Source organism: Aquila chrysaetos, chromosome 2, assembly GCF_900496995.4.
Source record: "Aquila chrysaetos chrysaetos chromosome 2, bAquChr1.4, whole genome shotgun sequence".
Lineage (NCBI taxonomy): Eukaryota > Metazoa > Chordata > Aves > Accipitriformes > Accipitridae > Aquila > Aquila chrysaetos.
Window position 1 is genome coordinate 82,832,053 of NC_044005.1, and position 12,875 is coordinate 82,844,927.

The 12,875-nt window shown below is 38.8% G+C and overlaps 1 protein-coding gene across 3 annotated transcripts in view; it reads right to left on the reverse strand.

The window, feature by feature from the left end:
- The window catches only part of PRIM2 (DNA primase subunit 2), a 133,813-nt gene that overhangs the window by 104,689 nt on the left and 16,249 nt on the right, over nt 1–12,875 (reverse strand). The gene's annotated exons all lie outside the window — the stretch shown is intronic.

Here is a 12,875-nt window from a genome sequence, read left to right on the forward strand (position 1 = left end):
CAATTAGTAAGGACTTAAACAACTTTGTCAGATGTTTAACAAAAACATCAGTTGCAGCTGATTTTTAAATCCAGACTTCAAAAAAATGACATATCATTTTACATACATGGATTTATCTCTCTCTCCTTTTTTTTGAGGAGCAAGAACAATGGTATACTTATTGGTCTCTAAATGTTAGCGCTTTTCCAGTTCTTGGAGCAGGTAAGTTAAGCAGTAGTGCTCAAATTTAACAACTTAAAGTATTTAAGCCAAAATTTCTAGCTTGAAAAATCATGGACAATGTTACATTTCCTAATGTAAAAACTTAAATACTGCATATACATAAATACATATATTATACTTTTTGACTATTTAATAATGCACCAAATGCAGCAGAAAAGCCAAACTTAAAATTAGCGTATTGTAATGATTTTACTAGTCAATAAATCATTTGGGGTTTTTATTCAACAGAAAACAATTAACAACAGAACTTGAAATCAAATTGTCCTGTTTCAAATCATGATTAAGCTCAGGCTTTAAAACCTGAAAAAAGTAATAATAAAAAAAATTCAAATCATAAATAATCCCCTCTGATAAAACAGATCATACATGCTGGTAATCCAGCAATGATACCTAGTAACTTAACTACATGCAACAACAGTCTTAAATATTTGCACAGTATGTTCTTGATAAAGTATAACGGAAGTAGTCCCTGACTGAAAGGGATTAAATGTTAAGGAACACAGAATACCGTCCCAAAACATAGATTGACACCGATGTCACCGCAGTATAACGCATTGTGTGACACTGCTCTACATAACCTGGATGTGTGCTCCAATGCCCACGGAGAGGTGATACAGGGCTGCAGTCAAGATAGCTTTTAGAGACCAGTCAGGAACCAAGCCAAGGCTATCCCATGCAGTAGATACCCAGACTCCAAACGCAAGACATAAAAGACTTCCTTCCTCTCCATGGAAAGGCACATATGTGCACAAGCAGTTCAGTTTCTTCTCTGAATGGGACAGAATATCTCATTTGCTGACTAACACTTCTACGCAGTTAAATGGGCATTTAAACAAAAGTTTTTTCCTTCCTCTCAGTTGAAAAACTGAGAAAATGAACCAAAACAAACACTTTTCTTGGAAGTCATAGGAAGGACCCTTTAATTTCAAACTTGGAGGAATAGCTCAGCAAATCCCCTCTATGAAAGTGATTTGACAGATGCATATGAAATGGCCAAGGCAGTGATGTCTAGAAGGCTTAAGGTTACCCTGTCCGCATCTTGATGTAACCTGTAGTACTCTCTCAGGAAAATCAGCTTTAAAAACTAATAATAAAGCTGCCAGCAAGGCAGAAGAATGTAACTTTGAAGACAGAGGAAATACACAGTAGCATTACATTTCTGCATATGAAAATCTAATGCTCAGGGAAAAACAGCCTGTAAGGAAACCATTTTTTCTTCAACAAACTAGCTGTATCAAAACAATTAAATGTGTTTGTACAAATGATACGAGAAACCACTTTCTATAAAGTACTCTCACTAACAATCTTGTTCTTGTTAGTCTTTGAAAGATTCCAGCTTTCCAAACGTGACACCCTGGAACTATATACAAATTTCACAGTGCTACCAAAACCCTGGTACTCCTTCCAGATGATACATTTCTAGTTTAAGTAAGTATAAATCTAAGTCACCACATCAGCCTGCAAGCTTGCCTTTCACCTAGTGTAGGCCAAAGTTCTAATTTTAACTCCAGAATAGTGACTTCCATTTTTCAAATTTAACAGTTTTATGCATTCTCAGTTGAAATTGCTTAAGAGACCCCAGTGCACCATGTCATTCCAAACCCTCGGTGAAACTGTCTTCGAATAAAAACAGTACAACATATTGTACAGCTACTGTGGTTACAATTGCATTATTTGTTTTAGGATATCTCCCTAAAAAAATCACCAAACCAAGCCAAGGATAGGGTTTTTTTTTACAGACAGGTATTAAAGCAGTCCAGTGACTGTTTTACAGACAGGTTTGCAATATTGGGGGGAGAATGAGAATAGGGAAAGACAAGGAGTCCTTGCTTATTTGTTTTTCAAAAAACAATTAGCTCATTTTCATCGGCAAAACCATTTTATTCAGTATTACATTTAATTTCAAGGAGATTTTATCTTTTAATATACACATAAAATAATTATACTGACTCCAAACTTCACAAGCTGTCTAGATCCTTCTTTATTAATAATTTGACCATATCAAGCTTCTACAAGTATAAACTCACAGTGATTTTAGATTTTCTTGCATCTCACTAGCAAAAAATTTTAACACTGTTGGGGTAAAAGTGATCCTGGTGAAACCTCCAGAAAAATAGGTTAATGGTCCATGACCAAAGATTTGGATAAGACTGTGGACAGTATTATGGAAAATACAGTTTAATCAGAAATTGTACTTTTTTAACAATATTCATCATATAAATAAGTAATACTTATAAAGCTGTTAAATAATTTACTTCTTACAACCTCAAGTATCTTATAGGTTAGGCAAACCTTCAGCAGCCCTATAAACACTTTGCTCCTTGCCTTTTCACCAAATTCACATTGTCTTCATGTTTTCAGCTAACAGAGAGAGAGGAAGAGGAAACAAGGATAACCCTAGCCCCTAACCAAAGCTGGGAGATGACTCCAGAATGCATTTAAAAATAAAATTTGCTTCCCTAAAGACTGGAACATTAACAATAATCTTGCATTGACATTAAGGATTTCACCACTTTCACGTAAAATTGACGGAAGATGCAATGCCATGAAAATAAGCTCCTTAAAGTCTAAACTCGGACTCAAGCTTTCAGTTAGGTCATGCCTGTACCTCTGTATGCAGAACATGATGAAACATGTATCCCAAGTTTTCTTGGTTCATGGAAGCTGGAAAAGCTTTTTTTTTTTTTGCTTTTCTTTCTTTTGCCTGTCTTTTTTTTTTTTATTATTATTTTAGTAAGAACACTACAGCTTCTACATTTAATAATTTCATCTCTAAAATGGCACCCACAAGAACACATTCCGGTAATCATTAAAAAATTAGACACAATTAAATACAGCTTTTAGGATTCTAATCAAGATTGGAAAGATAAACAGACTGCTTAACTTTTGACAGCACTCTATGATGTTCACCAGATAAAATACTGTGATGTTCAAAGTATTTAAAAAAAAAAAAAAGAAAAAAAAACCCAAAACAACAGAATTCTTCTGAGGGTGCCATCTGGTGCTCATCTGACCCTCCACACTGAACTGATTCAACTCACTCCACAGAAGACAATTCACTAGTTTTGCCTCTTTAGTTTGTTGCCAGTTTAGTAAACTGAAACTACTTATCACCAAGTTAGTTTTTGCTTTGCACAAGCAAAGAACAATAACAACAGGAGCAGGATCCTCCCTTTTCAGTGACAGTGAGTCATGTATCGCAGCTTGAAACAACTCAACGCTTCACCGTAAGCTTCTGAGACTTAGAAAAATTAGAAAAATCAAGACATAAAAAGGGAAGCCTTGAGAGAAAAGGAAGGAATCAAGGATTTGGGACAAGTTGCATTATTTCTAGTTTTCTTGCTTTCTACATGCAGTTTATTCATTGATTTTTAATCACAGAATTGCCCTGGAAACACAAAGACACATAAATTTAGATTAAAATATTAATAATTTAATATGTAAGGCTTGGTTAAACAAACACTGGTAGTGAGGCAGTCCAAAAACTTCAAAATAAATCTGATATCCCTACTCTGTTTTAATGAACAGATGAAGATGCATGCACACATTATACTACTATACATGCACAAATACTTAATTTTGCCATTTATAAGTCTCCCAGTAAGGAACAACTCAGTGCACAAGTCCTTTCCTTTTCCAAGACTCCGCTTCAGTTATTCGCATGCACACATCACTGCTGTCCTTAGAAAGTGAACTTTTTAAAACTTGCTTTTAGTCACTGAGCAGCTGGTACTCAAATGGCACAACACCCTTCTCAAAAAGAGATGGTGTCAGTCTCAATACAGCATTGTATTACAATTTTAAGTATGAAGCAGACAAAACAATAATTGCCTAGTCAATCTTCTCCATTGCCACACATCACAGTACAAAGCTAGAACTAGAATACAAAAATATTAACCTAGATACCATTAAATTTAAGAATATAAATTTAAAGTGTATTCAGCCAGTTAATGAATACTAGCTTGATGAAGGCAAGGACATCATTCCCAGCAGTCCTACCAATTAAAAGCATGAAGAGCCTTAAATAAAACATTCCAGAGGCTCACAAATCTGTTTTTCACAAATCTGATGATGTTTCTTAAAAATAGATCAATTCCATTTTGGCCAGGCAAAAAAGAATTAAGAAGAAAATTGTATTTTCCATAGTACTACAAGTTACTATTTTAGCTCAAGTTCAGGTTGCTAGCATCCCTAAAAATATAAAGGGCTGCACTTGGAATTATTATGTATTCTTATCCATCCATTGAAATGTTGTTTGGGCTTTTTTTAAAGTCACAAGTGGGCACAAAAAGGACATTTTATGGATCTTCCTCAACCATGCAGCTAATTCATGGTTACCATAATCACAGAGAAACTCGGTGACACAGGTCCAGTTGGCTACGTTCCTGACAAACATTTCCCTACATTCATGAAAAGGAAAGCTCAACAAAACAATTACTACAGATTACTCTCAAATCATCACACATACATATTAGAGTTGCACATGACTGAATGGCTAACGGAAGGTCCTCGTGAGAAATACAGCAACATGTTTCCTTCCATTTGCAAATCAGGACACTAACGCCAGACTCAATTTTACAGAAACTTGCTCACAAATGTTTCTCTAGATTCAATCACACGATTAGCAGGGAAGAGTATTTCAATGTTTGCAGACCATTTTATGAAGCTTACGTCCAAAGCAGCAGCTAGTAAATTCTACTTGCAATGTAATTACATCCTGCACAAACTATCCTATCAGCTTTTATGCTGCTGTACTAAGGAACAATATAAATACTTCCAAACTTACTGCATTCGCTGCTATGTGAAGAATAAATTCATTTTGAAAACATTCTTAACCTCAACCACTACAAAAGAATTTAACACCTTGATTATCCAAAGAATTTATTTTCTTCTTGAATAACATATGGCTATAATTTTTAAAAATACACCATTATTTCCCAATTTTCTCTTCCCTTATGCCCCAAAAGAATATCTAAAATATTTACAGAAAAAGAGAGGACACTTGATGACACCATTATCCTTGTCTACACTAAGTTTCTCCCAGGAATCCAAAATTACCGATTGCTAAGAACTGAAGATCTACAAGGATCAAGTTAGGACTTGCTATTCTTTCATCATTTCCAAACCATTAGATAAATGGCAGTCAAGTGTGACCTCGTCAACTACTGAGTAGTAGAGCACATTATCACAGGAGTGTGGGTACCCCTCCCACCTCTATCATAAGCTGAAGAACCTGGTGTAGAAGCTACCTATTCTCCACTGCGTTTCTGGTATAGCTGCCATTTCATATTACTTTAGAAATCCAAGGCTGCAGCAGAACATCTACCTCAGGATTCAGACTGTATTCCAAATGTTATCTGGATGTTTTCAGCTAGATTAGGAGGAAGAAAATTTTCAATCATCATCTCATTTTTATGACAGCCTTTTTTGCAATTTTTTATTTCAAAGGACGTAACTTTTTCAAAGTAGGAACAGAATGTACTTCAAACCAGAAATAGCATGTACAGTACCCAGTACAGGAGGATTCAACCTTACAGTAGACTCTAAAGGTCCTATTTAACTCAAATGATGAACCACACAAAGCTATTTAGTAAGAATCACAGTGCTCTAGTGCACTAAAGGGGGCATAAGTAACTGTACAGTTTAAGTTTGACTTTAGTTTCACAAGTCAATTTTAAGCAATAAAAGCTATCTTCTAAGGGTCCATTTAGATGTCTGCAGATAATCAGCATCTGTTTCTAATCAAAGCGAGATGATTACCAAATTAAAACTTTTAATTAGCATTTTGCATCATTTACAAACTGTTGTTCGTTATGTTTATGAAGGCAAAAAGGGTCATACCAAGTAGCTATATGTTCTTCAAGCACATTTATTACTTCATTCCACCGTTTTATAGAACATCATCAACACCATATGTGCAAATCATAGAATCATAGAATGGTTTGGCTTGGAAGGGACCTTAAATATCATCTAGTTCCAACCCCCCTGCCATGGGCAGGGACACCTTCCGCTAGGCCAGGCTGCTCAAAGCCCCATCCAACCTGGCCTTGAACACTGCCAGGGATGGGGCAGCCACAACCTCTCTGGGCAACCTGTTCCACTGCCTCACCACCCTCACAGTGAAGAACTTCGTCCTTACATCTCATCTAAACCTACCCTCTTTCAGTTTAAAGCCATTACCCCTTGTCCTATCACTACGTGCCCTTGTAAAAAGTCCCTCTCCAGCTTTCTTGTAGGCCCCCTTTAGGTACTGGCAGGCTGCTATAAGGTCTCCTCCGGAGCCTTGTCTTCTCCAGGCTGAACAACCCCATCCCTCCCAGCCTGTCTTCACAGGAGAGGTGCTCCAGCCCTCTGATCATCTTCGTGGCCCTCCTCTGGACTCACTCCAACAGGTCCGCCTCCTTCTTATGTTGGGGGCCCCAGAGCTGAATGCAGTACTGCAGGTGGGGTCTCACCAGAGCGGAGTAGAGGGGGAGAATCACCTCCCGCGACCTGCTGGTCACGCTTCCTTTAATGCAGCCCAGGATACGGTTGGCTTTCTGGGCTGCAAGCGCACATTGCTGGCTCCTGTTGAGCTTCTTGCCAACCAACACCCCCAAGTCTTTCTCCGCAGGGCTACCCTCAATCCATTCTCTGCCCAGCCTGTATTTGTGCTTGGGATTGCCCCAACCCATGTGCAGGACCTTGCACTTGGACTTGTTAAACTTCATGAGGTTCGCACGGGCCCACTTTTCAAGTCTATCAAGGGCCCTCTGGATGGCATCCCTTCCCTCCAGCGTGTCGACCACACCACACAGCTTGGTGTCATCGGCAAACTTGCTGAGGGTGCACTCGATCCCACTGTTCATGTCACTGACAAAGATGTTGAACAGCACTGGTCCCAATACCGACCCCTGACAAACGCCGCTTGTCGCTCCTCTCCACTTGGACATGGAGCCATTGACTGCAACCCTTTGAGTGCGACCATCCAGCCAATTCCTTATCCACTGAGTGGTCCATCCATCAAATCCATGTCTCTCCAATTTAGAGAGAAGGATGTTGTGCGGGACAGTGCCAAATGCTTTGCACAAGCCCAGGTAGATGACGTCCATGGCTCTTCCCTTATCCACCAATGCTATAACCCCGTCGTAGAAGGCCACCAAATTTGTCAGGCACAATTTGCCCCTTAGTGAAGCCATGTTGGCTGTCACCAATCACCTCCTTATTTTCCATATGCCTCAGCACAGCTTCCAGAAGGATCTGCTCCATGATCTTGCTGGGCACAGAGGTGAGACCGGCCTGCAGTTCCCTGGGTCTTCCTATTTTCCCTTTTTAAAAGTGGGGGTTATGCTTCCCCTTTTCCAGTCAGTGGGAACTTCCCTGGACTGCCATGACTTCTCAAATATGATGGATAGTGGCTTAGCCACTTCATCTGCCAGTTCCCTCAGGACCCATGGGTGCGCCTCATGAGGTCCCACGGACTTGTGCACCTTCACGTTGCTTAGGTGGTCTTGAACCTGATCCTCTCCTACGGTGGGCAGTTCTTCGTTCTCCCAGTCCCTGCCTTTGCCTTCTGTGACTTGGGCAGTGTGGCTGGAGCACTTGCTGGTGAAGACTGAAGCAAAAAAGTCGTTGAGTACCTCTGCCTTCTCCATGTCCCAGGTAACCAGGTCTCCCATTTCCTTCTGGAGAGGACACACATTTTCCCTAGTCTTCCTTTTATCACCAATGTACCTATAGAAGCTTTTCTTGTTGCCCTTGATGTCCCTGACCAGATTTAATTCTGGCAGGGCTTTAGCTTTCCTAACCTGTTCCCTGGCTGCTCGGACAATTTCTCTGTATTCCTCCCAGGCTACCTGTCCTTGCTTCCACCCTCTGCAGGTTTCCTTTTTGTGTTTGAGTTTGTCCAGGAGCTCCTTGTTCATCCATGCAGGCCTCCTGCAACTAATAAACATATGCAACTAGAATCACTGCAGCAAAATGCTAGTTTTCTCCATGACTAATAAAAAGTCATGCTTATAGTTCAAGGATCCATTAGAGAAGGGTAAACAAAGAACAACCCTCATCCATCCTGCCAGTGCACAAAAAAATGGCAAGTGCCTGTTCTCCCCTCCTTACAGGCAACGCTTCTCCCTCTTAGATTTATGAAATGTGTTTATATTCTCCTATGAATCAAGCTTTATTAAAGAAGTCTGTAAGAGAATACTGCAATTCATTTTAAGCCTAAATGTTTTAATTAAACCTCACCCCATCTACCCATCCCTCCCAATGTTAGCTCACTAGAATGCTCAGGTTGCTTTGCAATCAACCCAATTATTTTGGGTTGCAGCCAGTTAGTAAGACTGCTTTGCAAAAGACATTACTTTGCAAACAGACCTGCCAGTCGGCCTACCAAATCATCAGACTGCAGTACAATGGCCTAAAGAGTACTACCTACTGGTTGAACTGGATTCCTACACTACTAATACTTTTGAGGAAAGAGGTCTCCCTAGGATTTTATTCCCCTAATACGTAACTACAGTCAACTACAAGAGGTAGCTATAAACCTAGATATTAATGGAGTTTTTATCTGGCACAAATAACAATTTTAAAAAAGGAACAGCCAACTCTGTGACAAAGCCGCCACTTGGTTTCACTTAAATCTGTTTTCTGAAACTTGAATCATTAAACTGAGAAATGTATTACTTTCTTTGAAATTAAGTACTTTAGGATGAGAGTAACCTATTACATTTTTATAGTGCTAATGGTATACATGTTTCGCTGAATTACTTAAACTCTAGCATTTAAAAAAAAAACCCAACTACTCCTAAGCCCTTCCACATACAATTTTGTTTTCTATTATGACTTTAAGCATGGAGTTAAGTAACAGAATACATATTTGTAGCTTACTTTGGCAATAAGGCACTATTTCCCAATTAGACATGCATCACTTCTGACATTTGCTGTCACCTCTAAGACAAGCATCATTCGTTTTCAAGCAAAGGGACAAATACAAGATTCAAGTAGCAGGAAATTACGATGAAATTCAGAACCATTTCCTTCACAAGTGCAAACTGCAGCCTACTTGGATATAGCTACCACTTTAGCTTGTGTCCTGGTTTCAGCTGGGATGGAGTTAATTTTCTTTCTAGTAGCTGGTACAGTGCTATGTTTTGAATTCAGTATGAGAAGAATGTGGATAACACACTGATATTTTCAGTTGTTGCTAAGCAGCGTTTAGACTAAGTCAAGGATTTTTCAGCTTCTCATGCCCAGCCAGCAAGAAGGCTGGAGGGGCACAAGGAGTTGGCACAGGACAGAGCCAGGACAGCTGACCCCAACTGGCCAAAGGGATATTCCATACCATGTGAGATCATGCCCAGTATAGAAACTGGGGGGAGTTGGCCTGGGGTGGATCGCTGCTCAGGAACTAACTGAGCATCGGTCAGCAAGTGGTGAGCAATTGCATTGTGCATCACTTCTTTTGTATATTCCAATTCTTTTATTATTGTTGTTGTTATTTTATTATTACCATTATTATTTTCTTCCCTTCTGTTCTATTAAACTGTTCTTACCTCAACCCATGAGTTTACTTGGTTTCCCCCCCCGCCCCGATTCTCTCCCCCATCCCACTGGGTAGGGGGGAAAGTGAGCGAGCAGCTGCATGGTGCTTAGTTGCTGGCTGGGGTTAACCCATGACAGCGTGGTGTAAGTTTCCACACAGTAAAATTAGGCTCTAGACAGTTTCCACTTGTAAGCATTTTGCCCCGTCCTGTTTGGGAAAGGAAGAAATATTATTTGATGCCTCTGAAACGCAAAGCCATAAACCCAATCAGAAGAACATTTTGGTTTATACACCTGGTACCAAAATGGATAATTATAGTCACAGCCTTTTAGTGGCTAGACATGATATTGAGTATTTTCTTTTGCCTATATCTGTGCTTACTAAGGAAACAAACCAGTCCCATTGTCATTAATCCAAATCTGACTTTAGGATCTTCCGTACCCAATAAAGGCAGTCATAAAACATTTTTTCAAAAAACTAAACTACAAATATTTATACAACTGCCCCACTACTGAGATACATGCTTTTGAAGAAAGCATAATAGTGATATCAGTAAGTCTCTCATAGGAGTGCTCTGATCATAAAAATGGAAATTAAAGAATTTTAATTTCTACTACTTAAAGCCGCTAAAAAAGCACTTCAACAGCAACATCAAAGAGCTACTTTGGAAAAAAAATTTAACTCTAACACTAATGCATTTTGCTCTTTCCTTTTATTTTGCAGTTCTTTCCTCTCAAATGCTGGCAGATGCACCACAGAGCGTTAGCTCCCCCAACTGACTATTCCCATCTGCTGTTCCTTCCCCATTACTATGATCCAAAGCATTTTACTAAAACAATGTGCTTTATAACAGCATTAAAAAAATTAAGATGGCTGATTTTGCAACAACTGGCAGTTACCCAAAAATAAGGCATCTAACCTAGAAGTTATAAAAAACCTCATAATATTTTTTTTAAATTTCAAGAGGCTTTTCAGAGGTGAAGAAGTTCTAAGATAATTTAAACAGGATTTTTTATGCTCTGTGGAGAAGAAACAGCAACACAGAAAGATGTATTCAAGAAGAAATATACTACACTTTGAAGTTTACTTCTTCTACACGCTGCAGAAAGATAACACAGAACAGAAGCATTGCAGTGAATCTAAATTCAATTATACATCATCCTTATACCACTGATAAAGACACGATAATAACTATTAATTTTCATTTCTTGTGGAAGCAACAAAGAGGAAATACGTCTGTTTCAAGGAACGAACAGTCTGAAGATAAGATGAAGGAACGGTCACAGGAAATCAGAACAGTCAAGATGGTGACTGAGCATCACTGGAAAATAAATTTAAGTTAAAACTTTACATTCTATTCCACTCCACATTCCAGTATATGAAGTTAAATTCCTGGAAAGGTACAGCAACAAATCAAAGTATCTGATAGCACTTAGGAAAAAACACAGGAGACACGTAACAGCCCACGTGGATCTGCCAAAAAACAAATTGTGTTAAGCCAGCCTCACTGCCTTTATGACAGTGCAACAGACCTCAAGGATGAGGTAATGAATACAGAGGTGCTGGGGACTTTGCAAGCAAAGCTGTGGAGTTTTTATGCACAAGGCAAATGAAACAACTGTCATCTTCAAAGTGCTACTGAAAGAGTCAAAGGCAAAAAGAGAAGAAATATATAGCATTTTGAAAGCAACCACCAAACTTTTTGGTCCACATGAACAGAAGACAGACCCTTCAACAGTCCCCAGAGAGAGACAAAGTCTGACTGGTTAAGATGAACAAGTTTCATGGCAAGTTTGCACAAAAACCAAGTGGAAAGTAACCAGAAGTTCACTGGATCTTCCAAATCAATATAAGATGTATCACCAACCTACAGAGAACTTCAGGTGCAGATGCTGAAAGGGTAGATATTTCATTTGATGTCTAAGAACAAGTGGTAGGTCTTGGACAGCTAAAATTATGCAAGGCAAAGCAGAAAATGGGTAAAATTCAGAATGAGGGCTTCAAAGGAGACACTTCTGACAGTGCCAAGAAGTAAATGGTGTTCTAAGGAAACGTACAGCTTTGCTACACTAAACATAAGCTAGGAGAACATCCACCAAAAGAGAAAGTGGGAAAGATAAGACTAATTGAAAACAAAGAGCTAATAGCAAAAAAGTATTTTTAACTATCAGGTAAGGGTTGAGACCATAGTTAACAGTGATACCACACATCCATGAAAAAGAAGAAAATTTGAAGAACTGAATCCTATTGCCCTCACCACAGAAATAGAACACAGAAAGGGTAAGTTAAAAGAAAGTAATCAAAATATCCACAGCCATACACAGTGAGAGAAGAGAAGCATGACTGAGTAGACTAGAAAGTAGTTTCAGTAGAGGAAGAAAAAGCTGTATCTGAGAAACACCAGAAGGACCTGAAGTTGAAGTTAGGACAAAGAAAAAGCAAGCATTAAAAATGCTACAGGCAGTTAATTTAGTGATGAAGTATTGAATACAATATCGGCAGGAGAGCTCATTACTTGCAGACAGACAGTGAATTGTCAAATTTAAATCCTGTCAAAAGAAAGATTATGAACAGCTCAAGTGCATTATCAGTTTCACTGAAGCAGACTATGGCGTGGAAGAATCTCCCAGAATTTAAGAGCAAAATTAGGCATTGCTTCTGCTGAGGTTTGTACACGGGAAGTAGGAATGCAAGATGCTGAGATGGATAAGTTACAGAGGGTTACTTTCTGATAGAAGGACTAGACTGATTTAAGAAACAGGAGAGAATAGCAAAATGAGTATGGCAGGCCTATTCCAGGAATTAAAAGTTAAAGATCCCAGAATATGTGGCAGTTGTCTAAAAATGAATTAGATAACTGAAAGTTCCTATATGAAAAGTTCTATGAAAAGGCAATGAAGAGGAAAGTTCTGTTCATTGTCACTTTAGGGAACAGAAGGATTGAGCAACAGCTGAGGAAAAAGTCAAATTCATGGAAAGAAGGAAGTGTTAATAATTACAGAAATTAACATGTAAGTTAAATTCACAAGGAATGAAAAGAAAGATAATTTAGACTTCTGCTAGTAGAGTTTCCTTTTAAGGAAACTTTACTCTAAATACTAATTTACAGTAACTGGCATGTTAGTTGCCA